At 36.8% G+C, this 22,590-nt stretch overlaps 1 protein-coding gene across 2 annotated transcripts in view; it reads left to right on the top strand.

The window, feature by feature from the left end:
* Window positions 1–22,590, top strand: part of LOC108086330 (transcription-associated protein 1) — a 118,328-nt gene that overhangs the window by 71,964 nt on the left and 23,774 nt on the right. For both annotated transcript variants that reach the window (XR_006245709.1, XR_006245708.1), the window contains exons 13-18: window positions 3,930–4,225; window positions 7,430–9,016; window positions 9,073–9,358; window positions 15,049–15,199; window positions 16,619–19,415; window positions 19,976–20,512. The gene's annotated coding sequence lies outside the window, so the exon portion shown is untranslated. The remainder of the gene's footprint in view (window positions 1–3,929; window positions 4,226–7,429; window positions 9,017–9,072; window positions 9,359–15,048; window positions 15,200–16,618; window positions 19,416–19,975; window positions 20,513–22,590) is intronic.

Raw genomic sequence — 22,590 nt, 5'->3', positions numbered from 1 at the left:
GACGAACGACTCTTGAATTTCGAATTAAATTTAAAAAAAATCGGAAGACTATATCATATAGCTGTTATAAGAACAAGTCGAAAATATGGAAAATTAAGGCAGGTTCTACCCTTGTGGCGAAAAAAATCGATTTGTTTTTTGCTTATCGTATAGATATATGCTCCAAAAATGTGCTTAAAAAATTTCAGATCAAAATTTTTAAAATTACAAAACTTAGAGGCCTTTACAGGCGCACATGTCAAGTACCGGTCTTGTAAAGCCAAAACTTTAAACGCGTTTATCTCGGAACCATGTTTTCGGACCTTCCGGAAGTAATTGAAGGCGTTAAGGGTAACCAATTGCCATCAAATTTTTTTAAATTGTTCCTTATTGTTTCTTTTAACTAATGAACTAGGACTATCCAAAAATATTGAAAACTGTTTATTTGCCGAAATAATTAGTAAAAAAAAACACGAAAATCGTAATTTTTTTCAAAAGTTGCTATTTTTTTTCTGATCCTAGTTCTTTTTATGCACAGTACTATACACTTTCAGAATCTTTTTGGTTTTTGTATTTCCGAATACCCGTTTTGGCTGAATCACTTCCTAAGCGGGACACCTTTTCGCCGACATGCCGCCACTGAGTAACGCCCCCTCCCGCCTCTTTTTTGATTTTTCAATTTTTAATTTTTTTTCGCAAAATAAATATGTTTTCAAAAAAAGTTAAAAATTTCAACTTTTTATCTTTAATCGTTTTCTTAACCAAATTTTTTTTAAAAAAGTGTTATTTTTCGGCCTCACAAGGTCAGAACCTGCCTTAATAGAAAAATCGTCAAAGATTCGATGTTGTGTATTTTTATGTATTTTGTTCGACATGTTTGATGACTGCAAGGGTATATTAGTTTCCCTTTGCCCTTGCAGAGCATAGGGCATTATAATTCAGACCCTCAGACCCCATAAAGTATATATATTCTTGATCAGAATCACGATCAGAATCGAAATACGAGGTGTGTTCAAAAAGTATCGCGAATTTTGAATTTTCACGGGTTACCTACTTCGTATTGATTTTCAATTTTTTGTGGCGTTATGTTGGTACTCATGTCTCTCACATATGCCGACAAGCTCGGCCATTTTGAATGTTCACTTAATTGTTGACAGCTTCTTTGCTTGCACGTGTTTTAGATCGTCTTCGATTTTTACTTATTCAAAAAAATGGATCAATGAACCTGTATCAAATTTTGTGTGAAAAACGAAATTAAGTGCGTGGATGCATTCCGAATGTTGACTGTGGCATACGGAGAAGCTACATTGGACCGAAGCAACGTTTATCGGTGGTACAAAATGTTCTCAGAAGGCCGAGAAGATGTGAACGACGAAGAGCGTGCCGGACGCCCGAGCACTTCAACAACAGACAGTTGCTGACAGTTTTCTTCGATTGCAATGGCGTGATGCACCATGAGTTCTTGCCTCAGGGAAGAACGGTCAATAAGGAATATTACCTGCAAGTTATGCGCAATTTGCGCGAAGCAATCCGCCAAAAACGCTCGGATTTGTGGAAGAAAAAAAATTGGGTTTTGCACCACGATAACGCCCCTGCTCACACATCGTTGCTTGTGCGCGACTTTTTGGCCAAAAACAACACACTAATGATGCCGCAGCCACTGTATTCCCAAGATCTGGCCCCCTGTGATTTTTTCTTGTTTTCTAAACTGAAGAGGCCCAGGAAAGGACGACGTTACGCTACGCTTGACGAGATAAAGACGGCATCGAAGGAGGAGCTGAACAAGATAAAAAAAAATGATTTTTTGAAGTGCTTCGAAGATTGGAAAAACCGTTGGCACAAGTGCATAATATCTCATGGGGATTACTTTGAAGGGGGAAAAATAGATATTCATGAATAAATAAATAATATATGAAAAAACACAAAATTCGCGATACTTTTTGAACGAGGTGTGTACGTCTTCCAGTCTGTCTTTTCTCTTTAAACTAGTCTATCAGTTTTAAAGCTATCATGCTGAAACTTTCCCAAAAGTTGTGTAGTTATTGCACGCAGTATATATCGGGCCGTTACTTTTTATCAGATCGACTTGATTTCTTCCAGATGGGTTTTCTAACTACTATTCAATTTCGGATTAAATTTTATCAAAATAGGATAACTCTATCTTATAGCTGCCATAGGAAAGATCAAAAAATATACATAGAAACTAGCAAACCCCGGCGAACTACGTTTCACCACCGTAACGGCAACGTACCCTTCTAGCATTCACTGTACTGCGACCTATGTTCCAACAACGTCGGCTTCCAAACATGACTTTATAATTTCTCTACAAAATTTACTCAGTTCTAGACTTATGTACATATAATTATCTACTGAGTTTGCAATGTATAAGCAAAAAAATTAAATTATTAAAACATTAAAATCAAAATCGATCCAGCCGTTTAGGAGGAGTTCAATAACTAACACACGTACAGAAGATTTCCCGTCACACGGGAACGCTGTCGAAATGTTACATAAAACGAAGCCATTACCAAAACCCCAAAAAACTTGACTTCACTTCAATACACCAAAATCACAAAAATTGAGTTAAGATGCTATGTTAGCGTGTGTTTGTCAGTGTGATGAGGTAGTAACTCACTTTATATGCGATTTTTGTTATTTCGAACTGGATTTAAAGGATGAAAAATAGATGTTGGCCGATTCTCAGACCTACTCAATACGCTCACAAAATTTCATGAGAATCGGCATAGCCGTTTTGGAGTTATGGTAACAAAAACTGTGACGCAAAAATTTTATGTATATTATAACCAGGGCTAACAGAGTTATGTTTTTAAATGAAAAAATATTTATTTCCATATTTTCGCCTTTTTTCCTATAAATCCATATTTTACACAATCACTTCAATAAATCCATATTTTGAGCATTAAAGTGTCTGAAAACCTATAGAAAGATAGTTTTGGCTCAAATATTATGAAATTTCTGTCGTTTGCCTTATACTCGATAATAAATAATGTAAACAAAACATCGTTGCGTCGTTAATCAATCAAAATATGTATCATCGAATGTAACAATTATGAATCTGCGAATTCTTCGGGACATATCGCGAATGTTAGCAGGAAATCTCATTGATAGTTCTACAGAAGGTGACGATCTTATCCTGAATTTATCACCTGCTGAACTGAATGCATATGCAAATGCTCCTGTTACATCTTGCGATGTTGAGCGTTCATTTTCATCATATAACACATATTGAGTGACAAACGCCGTAGTTTTGTTTTTACTAATCTGACACAACATGTCATATTGTTCTGCAATGATCTTTGAGACAAACGGCGCACTTTTGTTTGTAGCGATTTCTAACTGTTCATTGTCATAAAAAGTTAATATGATCGATATAATCGTCTACGTTTATCAATTTTTATACCTTTATTTATCCCTTTTTTCGTCTATACTGCCTTTATTTATCCATATTTATCCATTTTATTCCATATTTGTCAACTTTTTCGTCCATATTTATCTGTTTTTTCGTCCATAAATCCATACATATTTTTACGTTTTTAAGAACATAACTCTGTTAGCCCTGATTATAACTATTTAAAAATTATAACGTCGTTGTTTTTAATCCGATGTGCATAATTTTCAGAATATGGAAAAAAATAAAATAATAACATCATTGTTTTTTGTATAAAGTTGTCTTTTGACTCTTGAATAACGAATTAAATTTCATAAAAATCGAACGACTATAACATATAGCTGCCATATGAACAATAGTCGAAAATATGGAAAATTAATTGAAAAATCGTCATAGCTTCGATGTTGTTTAGCCTTTATGTATTTTGTTTGACATATTTGACATATATACTGCAAGGGTATATAAGCTTCGGCTCGCCGAAGCTAGCTTCCTTTCTTGTTTTTATATAACGTTTAAATAAATCACATACGTAACTTTACAGATTTGACGAACACTTACCACAAACTATTTTTTCACGAGTTGCTTACACTAAGTGAAGCCGAAGATGCCACTTTGGCAAAGCTGGACTGTTACAAAAATGTTCCGAACCTTATACCACTGAGAACCAGTGCATTGAGAGCTCTTGCAGCTTGTCATTATATCAGTGATATCGGATACAAAGATAAAATTATAAATATTATTTTCAAAGTCATGGAAAATGATAAATCAGAGCTTCAAGAAACTGCGTACCTTTGTATGAAGCATTTCATTACTGGAGTTACACTGGAGAAAGAAAAGGTAAGTTTTCTGATAGTTTGATTTTTTAAAAAGAAAATAGACAAATTATATTTATAAATCTTTTTCTACATTAATTTTTTTTTTTAACATTTAATTTATTTATTTAGTTTTCTCTAAGTATTTAAGAGACTATCAATAAGTATTAAAATCTTAACTTAGCAATGGTGATTAAATTGTATCAATGTCCAAGGTGGGGCAGGGGGAGGGTCGTTTCTCTGTAATCGTGTATGGCCACTAATCCTGTTAAGCTGTTCCGCTAGTAGTTTTGGGTGTGATATTAGTATTTATAGTTCATTTGTTTGCTTTCGGTTTCTTCCTTAACTCGTTTTGTTTCCAGATCTTTATGAATGTTGAAATCGCGAATACACTTAGGGGTCCCTGTGATTGCTTTCAGAATTTTTAATTGCTCACGTGGCTGATTTCTATGCTGCTGCTACTTGCGTCGGCTCAAAGTTCGGAGCGGTAGGTCCAGATTTGTTTATACAGGAGTTATAAATTAGTACTTTATAGTCCATTTGGAGAGCCGAGCGGTTAATTAGCCAATGGAAACTGCTGGCCTTAAGTTTTAGGCTTAGCTTCTATGTATTTCCTTTAGGTAAGTCGCCTGTCTAAATGGATACCAAGGTAGGTGACTTCGTCCACTTGTGGAATTAGTGTATTATTTAGGGCTAGCGGTGGCCAAGTGCCTCGGTTGAAAGCAAACTTCATGTGCTTACATTTCTGCTCGTTGACTTGTATGCGCCATTCAGCTAGCCACTGATCGATCTACCGCCACTAGGTAGTTTTGTATACTTTTTTTTGCTGTATTTGCAGATCTTAAGCGGCAGATAATTGGTTAATATAAACGGTTGGCGGCTTGTGGAAATGTCTGAACAAGATTGGTCCTAGTACGCTTCCTTGGGGAACTTCAGCTTCAATGTTTTGCGTTTCACTTGCAAAGTTTTTACATCTTACAATGAATAGCCTGTTTGTTAGGTACGACCTAAGCAAATTGTGAGTGTTTTTTTGGCAAAAAGATCTTGATTCAGTAAACCAGGTCGTCGATCCCAACGCGGTCAAACACTTGGGATACCTCTAGAAACAGGACGCAGCAATATTCTCTGTGCTCAAAGGCAGCACATATAATCAACTATCATCTTGGGCGAAAATAAGTTATAGCCGGCTGTTTTTTTTTTGGGGCTCTGCTATTTTTTGATGGTGTTTGAAATTGGCTCAAGGGTTGGGACGTTCTGGATAGTGAATTGATTTATTGGCGGAGGGGGTTTTGTAAGTGTATGGCATTTTGTAAGAGAGAAGCAAAGATTCAAATCCTTTTCTTCGCCGCTGGAGTCGTTTACACTGACAAAACTCAGTTAATAGTAGAAAGAAAGCAATAGAAAGTAAAATATTATTTCTGTAAAGATCAGGGAGCAGGGCCATTATTGTGATGCAAAAGCCAAACCGTTTGGCGCCTTGTGAGAGTGTCTGATTTGTACAGATGTACAAGATTAGTCCTAGTACCCTTCCCATGGGGAACATCAGTTTCTTTGTTGTACTCTCCACTTGTAAAGTTTTTACACCTGACAATGAATAGCCCGTTTGTGAGGTTCGACCAAAGCAAATTGTGAGTGTTTTGTGGTAGGAAGATCTTGATCCTGTAAACCTGTAAACAGTCGATCTAAACGCGGTCAAACTCTTGGGATACATCTAGAAACAGAGCGTTGCATATTCTCTGTACTCAAAGGCACGTATTTCAGATGTTATACGGTTTACCTACTCGATAGTCCCATGCTTTTTCTGGATCCAAACTGGTGGGAGGGAATCAAACTGTTTCTTTCAAGGTATGTTTGTAGATATGACAGTAGTAAAGTTTCAAACAACTTTGATAGGCAAGGCAGTAGACTGATGAGTCTGTAGGAAGACGGTTGCGATTTATTTTTGCCTGGTTGAGGGATCGTAATTCAATTATCCTCTTGGGCGAAATTAAGTCATAGCCACTAGTTTTTTGGGGTTAAGCTGTTTTTTGATGGTGTTTAAAATTAAAATTTAAATTAAAGGTAATCGGGGAGGACGGCTTTAGGGTTGGGATGTTCGGGATAGTGAATTAATTTATTGGCAGAAGGGGTTTGAAGACATTTTGTAAGTGAGAGGCAAAGATCTTCGCTTCGCGCCCATATTCCTGTTTTGGATGTCGGATCGGGTTCGACTGGTAAGGGGAAACTTGTTGCAGATGGGGGAAGTTTTTTATGTAGGCACGTGGATCCTCGTTTTTTTGTCGAGATAGTAGTGGCCATTGGCTCCGGCTTCTGCAGCATGGGACATGACTTCCGTAAATTGTTTGAGTGAGTTTTCGATATCAGTTTCGCAGGATATATTTGGTTCGAGCTTAATGTGGGAGCCTACATATTTCTTATACTTTAGCCAGTTTGTTCTTTTTATACCCTTGTAGTGCAAAGGGTATTATAATTTTGGCCAGAAGTTTGCAACGCAGTGAAGGAGACACCTCAGACCCCATGAAGTATATATATTCTTGATCAGCATCACGATCTGAATCGAAATACTGTACGTCTGTCCTCCTGTCCGTTTCTGCCCAAACTAGTCTCTCAGTTTTAAAATTCTAAAGCCGTTGTTTTTGATCATATCGACTTGATTTTTTCCAGATAGTGCTTTCTAAGTACTACCGAATCTCGAATTAAAGTTTTTATTAAAATCGGATAACTGGCTCTTATAGCTGCCATAGAAAATATCGAAAAATCTGTACAGAATTAACGAAAATTAACTGAAACAAGAAAATAAGCTAGGAGGAGCTATTCGATAGAGTCGCTTGATCCGGCCCGTCCCGATTTATATACAGTGTGCAATAACTACATCCCTTTTTGTAAACTTTCAACAATATAGCTTTTAAACTGAGGGACTAGTTTACATAGAAACAGACTGACGGACAGTAGTAAACGTCTAGTTTGATTCAGATCGTGATGCTGATCAGGAATATACGTATATATATTTGATGGGGTATTTCATTCACTGCGTTGCAAACTTCTGACTAAAACTATAATACAATACTCTCTGTAATATGGGATATGGGATTATTTTAATTCAATTAGAAAAATCCAAATTAGTGTTTCTAAATCATAAAAAGAGCACATGTTTTGTGCTCTACGGTGACCTAAGCCTTAAATATATCTGTGCATTTTTGTGGAATTATATGTTTGCTTATATTTTCAGATACAATCTGCAATGCGCCCACTGCTTTTAAAATTGGGAGATCACAGGAATTTAAATATACCAGCAATTAAACGGCTATCTTATTTTACCCGACTATTTCCTCAATTGTTTAATGAGAAGTTAAGTGAGCAAATATTGCAACATTGCTCAAAAATTATAGAAATATTTGTTGGAGACTATAAGTGCACAAATCCGAATATCAACTTTTTTGCATCATCAAAAGGTGGAGAGTATGAACAGAAAATTGTTACACTTATCGAAATGTTTTATCATATCTCAGCGTCAGTAAAATTTATTGAAAAATTGTGCCAACTGGTCTTAAAAACTGAAAAAAACCTAATGATTGAGGCATCGAGCCCATATCGAGAAGCGCTTGTTATGTTTCTACAAAAATTTCCGGCAGAAACAGTAGATTTATTTTTAATGGAATCTATAATGATAGATCCTCAATGGAATCGATTCTTTATATTTCTTTTGAAGCACGAACTGGGAGCATCATTTTGTGCAGTTATCAAAAGTAGTAAATATAATAGATTATTATATTACTTAAATTTTAAAACAGAGTCATCCCAAACTCATAAATACGAAGTTCAGCACCAAACAGTTTTAATTATTTTTACGTTAATGGAATTAGACGATCAATGGATTCCAACAAGGCAAGACATTGTGGACGCCCTAAAAAACTGTTGGCAGAGTAATTTATGTTTTACAGGCTCTGAAAATGTAGCTTGTGACTTATGGCATTTAATTGGAAAAATACTACTACTTTATTTTTCTAACAACACAAATGACATTGAACTTCTCTTTCAATTATTAAGAGCATTATGCTTTCGATTTATACCTGATGTCTATTTCTTGCGAGATTTTTTGCAAAACACTGTTGCCCAAAGCTTTACCGTTAATTGGAAAAGAAACGCGTTCTTTTATTTTGTCGAAAATTTTAATAACAACAACATTTCAGAAGAGCTAAAAGCTAAGATTATAACGGCTGTCATAATTCCATGTTTTACTGTAAGTTTTGACAAAGGGGAAGGAAATAAACTTATTGGAGCTCCCCCTACACCATACCAAGAAGATGAAAAAAATATTGTTTCGGTATTTATTAACAAAGTTTTTGATCCGGATAAACAATATGATGATGCAGTAAGAATTGCTCTGTTACAGCTGGCATGTTTATTAGTAGAACGCGCATCTCAGCACATACATGATGGAGATGCTAATAATAAGCGGCAAGGTAATAAGCTTAGGCGTCTAATGACCTTTGCTTGGCCCTGTTTACTAAGTAAAAATTCGGTGGACCCCACTGCGCGATATCATGGTCATTTATTGCTTTCACATATAATTGCTAGATTGGCGATTCATAAGAAAATAGTCTTGCAAGTATTTCATTCCTTGCTAAAAGGGCATGCATTAGAGGCCAGATCTATAGTTAAGCAAGCACTTGATGTACTGACACCAGCTATGCCATTGCGAATGGAAGACGGTAACACCATGCTTACACACTGGACAAAAAAAATAATCGTTGAAGAAGGTCATGCAATGCAGCAATTGTTTCATATATTACAACTTATAATTCGTCATTATAAAGTAAGAAAAAATATTTTTTATGTACCATACTTGTATTTATAAGATTTGTTTTACAGGTATATTTTCCTGTTAGGCATCAACTGGTGCAGCACTTAATTAATTATATGCAGCGCTTGGGTTTTCCTCCTACTGCATCTATCGAACATAAAAAATTAGCTGTGGATCTAGCTGAAGTTATAATAAAATGGGAGCTTCATCGTATCAAAGAGGACGAAAGAGAGAACAAAGTTGATGGTACTGAGGAAGAGTTAAATCAGGACAGCTCAATAAAACGTCAAGGAATTGAATCTGTCGAAACTCGTAAGAAGTCGGTTGATACTACTCGAGAATCAACAGTGCAAGGAAAGTATACCAAATGTCATAAAATTAGTTTTATTTAAAAGATAAGAATAATAGACATTTAAGGCTTTAATCAGGTCCTTGACTTAAAAACGTGAAATTTAGATTCTCGAAAATCTGTTTGTATTGCCGTCGAAATTTTTGACAGATTAAGATTGAAAGATGATTATAGTTTTTGTAGTGATTTAAAAAAATAGGTTGGATTCTCATTCACGGTAGGACGCGGTGGAATGTCTAGAGCAATAGTCTGGCGTGCTAATAATGGTCTGTTGACCAAGTATTAGGTTGTTTGGTAATGACATACCGGTTTCTTTATTAACTTTTGACGACGATTTAAACATAGTTAGCGTTGTCCGATTTAAGTGCAATATGTCGAAGAGAACGATGATTTTCTGTCATTTTGATGGTAACTTGTATATGCCTCTCCTAAAGAAGTCCTTGTTCCTACTGGCAAAAAACTCGGCAATTCGATTTTCACAATCCTCCCTGAACTCAATTTTTGTCCATCGAAAAATTTTGCATGGCCAAAAACAGATGGTAATCGCTTGGGGCAATGTCCGGACTATAAGGTGGATGCATTAACACTTCCCAACCAAGCTCCCGTAGCTTGTGACGCGTCACCAGAGATGTATGGGACCTGGCGTTGTCATGATGGAACACAAAGCCCTTACGATTCACCATGGCTGGCCGCTTCTGTTCAAGTGCAATCTTTAATCGCTCCAGTTGTTCACAGTAGAGGTCAGAATTGATGGTTTGGCCATAGGGCAACACTTCATAATGGATAATTCCTCTGATATCCCACCATACACTCAGCAACACCTTCTGAGCCGTCAGTCCTGACTTTGCCAACGTTTGAGACGACTCACCGTGTTTCGACCAGGATCTTTAACGCTTTATGTTGTCATATGTGATCCATTTTTCATCACCAGTGACTAACCGATCCAGAAATGAGTGGAGTTTATTACGGTGCAACAAAGATTCGGAGATTGACACACGGTCGAAAAGGTTTTTTTGGGATAACTCATGAGGCAGCCATACATCGAGCTTTTTTGTTAAATTTCTCGACTTTAAATGCCTATGGACGGTTTCCGTGCTTAGCTGCAGCTCCTCTGCGATGTTTATAAAAGTCACATGACGATCCACTATTTCCATGATTTTATCCGTATCAACGGTCTTTGGTCGTCCGGAAGGCTTTGAAGTTTCGGTATCAAAATTGCCACTTCGGAATCGCCTAAACCACTGTTCGGCGGTTTGAATCGAAAGTTTGTTATCTCCTAAGACAGCAATAATCTGTCTGCGAGATTACGCAGCAGTTTTTCCCTGTGCAAAATAAAATTTCAAAATTGCCCGAATTTCTGCTTTTGTGAACTGCATTTCAATCGATTGTAATTTTTTAACGTGGAAGCTCATGGAAAAAAACTATATGTCATTTTAAATGACATGATCTTTTCAGATTTTGGATTTAACAACGTTGACTGACTGAGTCTTGTTTATTGTGCGTTCTCCATCGAACTTAGGGTAAATCAATAACGCGTGCACCATGTTTGCTGGTCTTATTTCGTAAGTAATCGGCAAGTTTTCGAAAGAGAGAAACGTGTTGCAAATAGGTAATGCTTACATTGACTACCTTGACCCAACTGGATCTATTGTACCCCCTATCTGAGCTTAAATCTCACCCTTCAACCCCGGTTCCTCCGATAAAGTCAACGAGCTTTGTTGAGTCGATGCTTCCGGAGGTCCCAAGTGTAAGAGACCGGGAACCGAGGGTTCTACTTCTCTGACTGCTAAGGCTGGGCAGTCAGAAATTATGTGTAGGGGAGGTTTCATCCTCGCTACCGCAGAGTCTGCATGTTTTGCTGCCTACAATTCTTATTTTAAATAGGTGAATCCTTAGTCTGCAATGTCCGGTTAGTATACCGGTAATTACCCTGGGTGAGTTCTTCCCTAATGGTATGAGTTTCTTGAACCTTTTTATGTCATAATTGACGATGAGGATTTTGGCTTGTCTTTGGCCTGTGGTGTTCTCCCAGCAGGCTTGCCTCATATGTACCTCGTCCTTTCTCAGATAATCTTTGATTGTGTGTCTGCCTATGCCCCAATAAGGCTCGGGTCCTAAAAGGGGACGTTCTGCCCCTAATTTAGCTAGCCTGCGGCTAGTTCGATTCCGGATATGTTTTTATGTCCTGGGATCCATCTTAGTGACAGCCTGTTGTTGCTGCGCAGAAGGTTTAACTTTTTTCTTACTTCTCGAACAAGCTTCGAGATGATTTCATTACTGCAGAGTGCAGTAATTGCCGCTTGACTGTCCGAAAGGATAACAATGTCCTTGTTTGTGATCCCTCCCGTCATGTTGAGCTCCGCACACCGTCCTATGGCATTTACCTCAGCTTGGAAAATGCTGGTATATTGGACTAAAGATTCATGTTACTTGATTCATGGTCCTATTACTCCAAGGCGCCAGTGCCTTGGTGCGTTAGGGACCCGTCCGTATACCACGCTATGGTGTGACTTGCCATGGAGTTCACTCCCTTCATGGTGGTCCATTTTTCTTGTTGCTTAAATGAGCGAAGAAATTCTTTTCGAAGATGATTTCTACTGCCATTTCGTCCCTGGGAAATGAACTCAAGGGAAGTTCGAATAGTAGTTTTGCTGCATCCCTAGAGATGAAGCAGCGGTGACTGCCATTAGCCTCAGAAGTGATTCTTAATAGGGTGGCTTTCCCCTGCAGCATGAGAACTTCCAGTGCCGTAGTGGGACAGGTCCTCATTGCTTTTGCCATACATATGCAGGCCAATCTTTGCAGCTGTTTCTTTGCGGTAATGACCTTCGCTCATTTACCCCAAGCTACTGAGCCATATGTGAGTATTGGCCTCACAATTATAAGATATAGCCATATAATGATTTGGGGTGGGGTGAAGTCACCCATGTTTTACTTGCAATTTTCCGACAAGTGAAGAGCACCCTGGGGCACTTGTCAACGGTTTTTTTCTTGTGGGTTGCAAAGGTAAGCTTCTTATCGAAGGTGACGCCGATGTACTTAACTTCCCGGCTTATTGCAATGGGAGTACCTATTAGCATGGGCTAATAGCTACTCCCATTAATAATATATAATATAATAGCTGATATACGATGTCACCGGCATAGCTCTGGCATTATATTCCTCTATCAGCGAGTTTCCTTAGTAGTAGATTCCACAGTAGAGGGGATAAAACTCCACCTTGCGGACATCCTCTGCTTGTTGCAACGATCATTGTGCTATTGCCAATAGTCGCCATTGCCTGTCTGGATCTTAGCAAAGCTCCAATCTACCTTCTTGTTGTCGCACCAATATTCCCCCTAGTGAGGGCCGCGAAGACAGCATCGTCAGTTGGTGCAGTGCTGTGTCTGTTGAACGACCTGCCCTGTATGCGTGCTGCGTGGACTGCAGCGGACAGTGTTTGAGAACTGTGAATTAATATGGTAGTCTAGCAGCTTTTCCAGTTTTTTCAGACAAAACGAAGTTAAGGCTACTCAACATTAGTTTCCTTAAGCGGGTTAGGAGTAAACCCAGTCCCTGCTGCAGAAATGATTGTGAGATACCATCCAGACCTAGTGACTTAAATATTTGGAAGGTCCCAATTACCCATTTAAGTCTCTCCGGAGCGACTAGAGACTTGTCAGTTGTCAGTTCTCTAGCACTCGGTCTGGGGTGTCTCGGAGTGGACACTACCTACACTGGGGTGGACGCATCCTCCTCGAGGGGTGAGCATCCAGGGAAGTGTGTTTCAAAGAGTAATGCTAGTTTATCCCTATCGTAGGAAGTGTAGGTGTTAATACCTTTCTTTAGGGCAAGATTACTTTCTGGTGCAGTTTTGCCCATAGCCTTATGCAATCTTGCCCCTTCGTGGCTGTGCTAATTGCAGAAGTCTTTATAGTTCTTCCGTTTGGCCTTCCTGATCTCTTTGTTGTAGAGCAAGCTTGTAAGATCCCCAGTTTTTCCTCCTTAAGTGCTACAAGTGATTTCTTATGTGTCATTGTGCACTCATCCCAAACAATGAGCTTGCATTGCATCAACAATTTACCTATTCCACTGGATCGGGAAATATTGCATGTTGGAGTATCGATTGTGTTTAATTTGAGTGGCAACTTAAGCGCAGAACGACCGCCATCTAGAATGTTCGTCGCAATTCTAGATGATGCTAACGCCAAAGCTATGTCACATCTTGATCAAATAGTGTCCAAAATTAATGAAAAGGAAAACTTTTATTCATTTCACAACAGTAATGAATTCATTTCGATTACAACAAGAATGGAAGCTACCTTCGGCAAAACGAAGCTTATATACCATTACAGTTGCCAAATATGTCGAACAAAATACATAATGGCTAAACAACATCGAAGCTATGACGATTTATCTATTTTCGAGTATTGTTTATATGGCAGCTGTATGATATAGTTGTCAAATTTTTATGAAATTTAATTCGATATTCAAGAGTCGGTAAAAAACTCTATATTCCAAAAATCATGCTTGTCTGATGAAAAACAACGATGTTATAATTTTATTTCCGTTATTTTTTGATCTATGCCGGATTTTAATCAAACTTTTTTCTCGTTTCAAGGGTAATTATTTTGAAAATCATGCTCGTCGTATTAAAACCAACAACGTTATATTTTTTTCCATTATTAATATATAAATTATTCGATCTTTCCTATGGGAGCTATAAAATAGAGTTATCGGATTTTGATAAAATTTAATCCGAAATTCAATGGTAGTTATAAAACGCCATCTGGAAAAAATCAAGTCGATCTGATCAAATACAACCGCGTAAGAATTTTTTATTTCATTCTCCCGTATGGGAGCTATCCGATATAATTGGCCGATCCGGCCCGATTCGACTTAATACTCTTAGCTCTGCAAGGGTATAAAAACGAAGTGTTATTTAGTTGAACTTCTCTAACTTAATGAAAGTGAATCCAAAGTAAATACTGAATCGAAGCGTTATACGTATCGTACGTTGCCAGTAATTCCCTGCAAATTGAGTCCATTTTCCTTATGCTAGTGTGTAAGCGCATATGTGAAAGTTTTATGATCTATAAACCCCTTGGGAGGGGCTCTTTCACACACAACAAACCGCATTAAAATCGGTTCGCTATGTTCTGGAGTTATAGCGCCAGGAAGGAAGATCCGACTTATTTTTATGTAATAGATTAACGGAAATCAATTTATAACGTCGTTGTATTTTATCCAATGAGCATGATTTTTAGAATATCGAGTTTTTTGACAGCCCTTGAATTAAAAAAAAAATTTATAAAAATCGGACAATTATATCATAGGTCACAGGAAAGATCAAAAATCTAAATAGAATTAACGGAAAAAAAATGATAACATCGTTCTTTTTCATCAGACAAGCATTATTTTTGGAATATAGAGTTTTCTAATGGCTCTTGAATTTCGGTATAAAATTTCATAATAATCTGACGACTATATCATATAGCTGTCATATGAACAATCGTCGAAAATATAGACAAATAATGAAAAATCGTCATAGCTTCGATGTTGCTTAGCCTTTATGTATTTTGTTCGACGTATTTGATGACGACGTATTCGGCAAGCCGAAGCTAGCTTCATTTCTTGTTAATTTATACCATTAGTAAACATGCTAAATATTTGTATAAAGCTACTTCTAATTTTGTACAACTTTTAATTCTTGCAGGTGTTGGATCATATAATAAGGCTGATGACATTCTGCGCTCTATCGATAAGTCCTACTGCGATACGGTATTAAATTTTTTGGTGCGCTTAGCGTGCCAGGTTAATGATCCACAAGCCTCTATAATATCGCCTGGGGAGAGTTTATCTCGAAGGTAATGTAAATACAGTTACCCATAATGGACCACTCCAGGGGTAGTAGAATTTTCTTTATGTATGGTGAAATACATTATAATTTGAGTCAGAAGTTTGCAAAGCAGTAAGCGAGACACCTTAGACTTCAATGTCGTTGTTTTTATCCCACAATAATGATTTTTAGAACATTGAGTTAACTACCGTTAAATTGGGAAAAGAAATCTTAAAGATTGGTTAACTATATCATATAGCCATAGGAGAGGTCGAAAAATGTATACAGAATTAACAGAAATAAAGTGGTTGCTGTCTATCACGATTAAATTCAAAAAAAAAAAAAAAAAAATATATATATAAGATGCGAACTAATATACCATGAAATTAATGGAACAGTAGTATAACATCGTTGTGGATTTAAGATTTCTCATGAATGACGAATCATGCCTGTATGATAAAAAAAAGACGTAATAATTGGATAAAATTGGTTAACATTAATAAATAGTACATTGAGTTGCTTTTTTTTAATGAAGATTTAAACACAGTTTTTAGAAAAAATCTAAGCACAATATCCGATCAGATGGTTGTAGCTATATCATAGCTACATATATTGACACTCAATTAATTATATTTTTCCCCGTTTTTGGAGTTTATTATTTTTTTTTTTGAAGATTAAATGTGATAGTAGACCACATTCAAAATAATACCATTCGGCGAGATTGCTTTAAAGCTGAATGACTAGATAGCATACAGATGAACTTCTAGTTCGATTCAAATCGTGATGCTGATTAAAAATGTTTTTACATTATGGTATCTGAGGTGTTTTGCTTTCCAAACTCTTCTTTCAAAACTCTTCCTGATTACCTCGGGAAATTCATTATCTTTACAACGCATATCACCTTTCTTTTTTTAAGATGATCCGTTAACGCCCTATGATGTTCACCGCAAAACAACTTTTTTTTAGGCGCTTCGGAAGTTTAACCGCCACAGACTTATCTCTAAATATTTTTTAATAATTTTTTTTCTTATACTCTTCAAAAGTTGAACAATAACATGTAATTAAATATACAATATAGCCCTTTATTTGGCCTTAACAATAGTAACAAATTTCGGCTCCCCGGATCCGCACACCCCCTCGTCCACGTTTACTATGGGCACAATAATAGAACTTTCGTCACTCCTAGATGGCGCCATGTGGCAACCCCATCGCTAGGATAAGTCGCTAATGGCTAATCACCAGTACGATCGAAAATCATGCTTCCGGATGGAAAAATTTTTTAAGTATATATTTCGGAATAACGACCGACTAACAGTTCAAAGTTAAACAATCCTTAAACATTTGCGTATAAATCGCGGCTTCCCTTTTAATTCTAAGAGAAATCGTAGTTCGACTTATTAAAGTAAGCTTACATTTTTTTAATACGGTTCGGTTTATTTTCTTTTAGATGTGTTATGCTCTTAAAAATGGCAATGCGTCCCGAGATTTGGCCTCAACCATTTGATATTAAGCTCAACTGGCTTGACAAAGTTCTTGCAACTGTGGAAACTCCTCATCACAACTTAAACAACATTTGTACTGGAATCGATTTTTTAACATTCTTAACGACTATATTAAGTCCTGAACAGTTGGTGTCAATTGTAAGGCCAGTTCAAAGGGGTCTGTCTTTATGTATAATTCATCAAAATACTCGGATTGTGCGATTAATGCATATCTTTTTAACGCGACTTATGGCTATTTTTCCACCAGACACGCAACATAAACATGATGATCTTGAAATATTGTATAACGCTGTAAGTAAAATGATCGCTGAGAACCTTACATTTTACGAAAGGAGTCCACAACCGAATGCTTCATCGCTGTTTGGAACCCTGATGATTTTGAAAGCGTGCACCACAAATAATCACAGTTTTATCGATCGAATTTTGGTCCAGTTTATAAGAGTTTTAAACCGTCTTACAAAGGATCATATTAACACTATAAGCGGCAATAATGTTATTAACCAACCCTCTGATTCAAACTCTTTGCCTTTGGAGCTGTTGGTGCTTTCATTGGAACTAATCAAAAATAGGATCTTTATAATGAGTGTGGAGATCAGAAAGCTTTTTATCGGCACAATTTTGGTTAGCCTTATAGAAAAGAGCTCGGAAGTTAAAATTATAAAATGTATAATAAAAATGCTTGACGATTGGGTCAAAACAAAAGAACCAAATATTATGACCCAAGTTCCGTCTATTCGGGAAAAATCAGCTTTGCTGGTAAAGTTAATGCAAAACGTTGAAAAAAAATTTACTGATGATATCGAAGTGAATGTGCAATTCTTAGAAATTATAAATTATATATATAGAGATGAAATTCTTAAACAGACAGAATTAACAAGTAAACTAGAAGGCGCATTTCTAAATGGTTTACGCTTTCAAAATCCTCACATACGGGCGAAATTTTTCGAGATTTTAGACTCTTCAATGCGTCGTAGACTTCATGATAGGTTGTTATATATAATTTGCTCTCAAGCATGGGATACAATTGGGTCACATTATTGGATAAAACAATGCATTGAATTGCTTATTTTAACAGCCAATACAATGATGCAAATTCAATGTTCAAATGAAGAACTGAAAATACCCAGCATTACTTCAGTAATTCCCGCTAACTCAGCGGAAACACAAGAAAATTCGTTTGTATCTTTCTTATCGTCTCAGTCAGAATCTTTTGATATCGTTCAAAGTGTCGATGACAAAGATGACGTGTTTGACATTGATTTAACTCTTGAGTTTACTGCTGATCGAAAGGAGGATTGTCAACAAATATTACCCACTCGACGTGTTACATTAGCTGAACTTGTTTATAAGCAAGCAGAGTTTTTAGAAGCAAATCGAAACATAAGGACTGATCAGATGCTCGTAGCTACATCACAGCTTTGTCATATTGATACTCAATTAGCTCAAAGTGTATGGCTATCTATTTTTCCTCGTTTTTGGAGTATATTTTCGGAAGATCAAAGATATAATATCACAAAAGAATTAATACCATTTTTATCTTCTGGAACAAATGTTAACCAAAAAGACTGCTTTCCAAGTACTCTAAACACTTTTGTAGAAAGCTTGACAAAATGCGCGCCATCAATATATATTCCGCCCAATTTATTGTCTTACCTCGGAAAATCACATAACCTATGGCACAGAGCAATTCTGGTATTAGAAGATATGACCGTTAATCAATCTGTTCAAAATAAAGATAAAACTGATGATATGGAAACAAACTTTTCTGAATCAGAAATACAGCAATCTAATAACATATTTGAGTCACTTTCAAAACTGTATTCTTCAATGCATGAAGAAGATCTTTGGGCTGGTCTCTGGCTTAAATTTGCACACTATCCAGAAACAAATATAGCTGTTTCATATGAACAAATGGGATTTTTTGAAGAGGCCCAAGGAGCTTATGATTTAGCTATGACAAAATTTAAACAAGATTTAAATAACGGTGTCGTTAATACATATGTTAATAGCGAGTTATCTTTGTGGGAAAAGCATTGGATTCGCTGCGCTAAGGAACTTAATCAGTGGGATATTTTACTAGACTATGCTCAAACAAATAAAGATAAAAACATGTTTTTAATTCTTGAAAGTTCATGGCGCGTACCTGATTGGAACTTAATGAGAACTGCTTTGGGTAAAACGGAGCAATGTTATTTAAAACATCAAGGCTTTAAAATAAACCTTTACAAAGGATATTTAAGTATTCTTCATCAAGATGAAAAGCAAACTGGAAGTGTAGATCGATATGTAGAGATTGCATCTAGCCTTTGTATTCGCGAGTGGCGGCGTTTGCCCAACATAGTTTCGCATATTCATTTGCCATATCTTCAAGCCTCGCAACAAATTATGGAACTTCATGAAGCAAGTCAAATTCACCAAGGATTAGCCCAGTCACGCAATAATTCATTACACGATATGAAAGCAATTGTAAAAACCTGGCGTAATCGCTTACCAATTATTTCTGACGATTTATCACATTGGAGTGACATATTTACTTGGCGACAACATCACTACCAAATAATAACACAACACCTCGAACAACAATCAGATCAAGGCAGTACAATGTTGGGGGTACATGCATCTGCACAAGCCATTATTTCCTTCGGAAAAATAGCAAGGAAACACAATTTGACAGGTGTTTGTCAGGAGACATTGTCCAGGATATATACAATACCCTCAGTTCCAATCGTCGATTGCTTTCAGGTAATTTTAAATATTTGATCATTTTTTACCTTTTGTTAATACGACCTTAACAACGTTAGATAGAAGGTGGATTATATAGTAATTCATAAAATATCTTGATTTTTTTCTTTTCAACATTGCAATACAAATTCTTTACATGCTTTTTGATAATGCAGAGCACGAATTTTTCTTGTGCTCCCTTCTTGGCTAATTCTGTTTTAAAGCCATAGCCGCTTCTAAAACAAATAGTGCAAACTATTGAAGTTACGTATGTTGTGCATTACCACTTTTTTTTAATCCTACAAATATTGGCAAAATGAAACGTTTCATACTATTGAAGTTACGTATGTTGTGCATTACCACTTTTTTTAATCCTACAAATATTGGCAAAATGAAACGTTTCTTACAAATGTTCTCCACCCATATGTACTATATTATTGTGTTTGATCTTGGTTGCTAATTTTTTTTTTTATAATATGGAGGTCGCAGGCTGCCCAAAAATATACGTGTTTTTTTCCGATGTTTTATTTTTCTTGTTGCTTATATATATTTCTGTATTTTTTTATTTTGTTTTTTGCCAGAAAATCCGGCAGCAGGTGAAATGCTATCTTCAAATGCCATCAACATCTGGAAAGAATGAAATAAATGAAGCCTTGGAAGTTATCGAGTCTACAAATTTAAAATACTTTACTAGTGAAATGAATGCTGAGTTTTATGCTTTAAAAGGGCTTTTGTTAGCCCAAATTGGACGCACCGAGGAGGCTGGAAAATCATTTAGTGCCGCGGCACAGCTTCATGATGGTCTTACAAAAGCTTGGGCTATGTGGGGAGAATATATGGAACAAATTTTTCTTAACGAAAAACAAATTTCACTTGCTGCTAATGCATTAATATGTTATTTACATGCCAGCAGAAATCAAATAGAAAGTAAAACCAGAAAATATATCGCAAAAGTATTATGGTTTATGTCTTACGATAACCATACAAAAACCCTAATTAACACTTTGGAAAAATATGTTCCTGGAATTCCACCCTCTTATTGGCTACCATGGATACCTCAGCTACTGTGTTGTTTGGAGCAAATTGATGGAGATGTTATATTAAACCTTTTAAGTCAAGTAAGTTTTAAAAATTAATAAACAAATCTGTAGCAGTTACGCATATATAATATATTTATAATATTTTTTTTTAACTTTTCCGACGGCACTCTGTCTTAGGCTTCGGCCACGCATTGAGCGATGAGCGACTGAGCCATGGTAGAATTATACTACCATGGACATTCCATGGTAGAATTATACAAGGTAGTCTCGTCGGCTGCAAAATCGTTCGGGTTTTTTCCGCCTATGGTTCAGTGCGCTCGGGATTTCGAAGTGAGAGGTTGTCCGCGGACGATTTTTTCTCAAAACGTTAACCCTTGTGTGCTTATGAAAAATACTTATTATTATTGCAGCAAGCACATACATAATATTGCAGGAAAATATTTTGAATTGTGAACAATATGCAAGCGAGTCCTAAAGGGCAGCTTTGGGTAAAAACCAAAAATTACGGAACAATTAATATTCATTGTCATATAACAGTCCTTTTTAAACCCCGTGCACAGCATAAGGGTTTTACGACATCATCTTCTTCTGTTTCTTTCGCACTTAGGGGAAAACACCCTCTCAGGGGGAAAAAAAAGCCGACGAGACTACCTTGTACTTATTATACCATGGACTGAACGACTGAGCGACGCTCTCTCGAGCGACGTAAAATATTAAAGCTTATGAGAATGCATTGGAGTGGCCACGCAGCCGCTGAGCGACGAGCGAAGTTCTTGAGCGTCAGAGCGACGTCGCTCAGCGCAAGAATTGGTTTTAATTTTTAGTGCATCGCTGAGCGACGAAATGCAAACAATGCAAAAAATATGCGAGGAAACTGTAATTTCGGCTGTTCAAAGCCGATTCGTTTTATGGAACGACACTCATAAAGTGTACAAAAATAAAAATACATAAAAGTACATAAATAAAATAAAAATAAAATCAATCGATTAATGGGATGAACGCCAAACCTACGCCTTTGTATTCTTTTTAATTGCCGATATTTACTATAACGGCTTTCAAACAGATTTCGTAGAACCTCTCTAGAATAAGGCATTTTTACAATTTTTACAACTAATCATCTCGAGTGATGTCGCTTAGTGCGTGGCCACCTCCCTCAAAGCGATCGCTCATTAACGTCGCTCATCGCTCAATGCGTGGCCGAAGCCTAAGTCATACTAAAACCAAATGTATAATATTAATACCAGGGTATATATAACATTTCTCTTTATTTCATATTTAAACACATGCATTTGTCGACGGCACTCTGCCATATTACATTAAATACATTAAACTGCACTTTTCAAACATCCGACACAAATTTTTTTTTGCCTCTAAACCTTGCCTGCCTTTATTATTATTTATTTTAATTCTTCTTTTGTTTTTATTTTATTATTTTTGGAACGAACGAAAATTTCTTTGCTTGCTTTGTATATATATCACGATATTCATATTCATATTCATTTTCAACCAAAATTGGAATTTTTTATTCGCGCTGTCGTAAAAATATAGGTGAAGTATTTTTACGACAGCGCGAATAAAAAATTCCAATTTTGGTTAATGTGTGTGGTCTTACAAAGATAAAAGGAAGATTGGGTCCATCGCGGTCCGTGATTCGGCTGCGCCAGTTATGGTTCTATCCTGTGCCAGGATAATGCCCACGTATCCTCCAAGGGTTGGTGTTGTCGAAGTTCAGATATATGTATGTAGATTGATCCCTATAAATGATTTCAATAGTACGAGTTGAGATTAAGTGAATTCATATATTCTTCAGCGGTGGCCAAGTTGCCGCCGCTGCCGAGTGTACATAAGTTCCTTTACGCTAATACACAGAATGCTTTTACATAAAATACAAAGTGATTAAACGAAGGTTTACCCCTACGGTGCCTAGGGGTAGGGGTATCCTGTTGCAGTTTCAGCAATCGGCGGGGCAACGACTCAAGTGGTCGTTGTCCCGATTTGGGCTGTTGTTTAGATTGCAACATAAATGCAATCCAAAGTCAGTGGCCACCCAGTTAGCGTACCACTTCCAGGGTAGTTCTGGGAGGTTTAGCTGGTTACTCGTTAAAATACCCCCTACAAGGGTATAATAAATGCGATATCCCGTGCCATGTCAACTT

The sequence above is a fragment of the Drosophila ficusphila genome, unplaced genomic scaffold (assembly GCF_018152265.1).
Source record: "Drosophila ficusphila isolate 14025-0441.05 unplaced genomic scaffold, ASM1815226v1 contig_636, whole genome shotgun sequence".
Classification (NCBI taxonomy): domain Eukaryota; kingdom Metazoa; phylum Arthropoda; class Insecta; order Diptera; family Drosophilidae; genus Drosophila; species Drosophila ficusphila.
The sequence above is the reverse complement of the archived record's forward strand: the minus strand, read 5'-3'. Positions and strand labels throughout refer to the sequence as shown.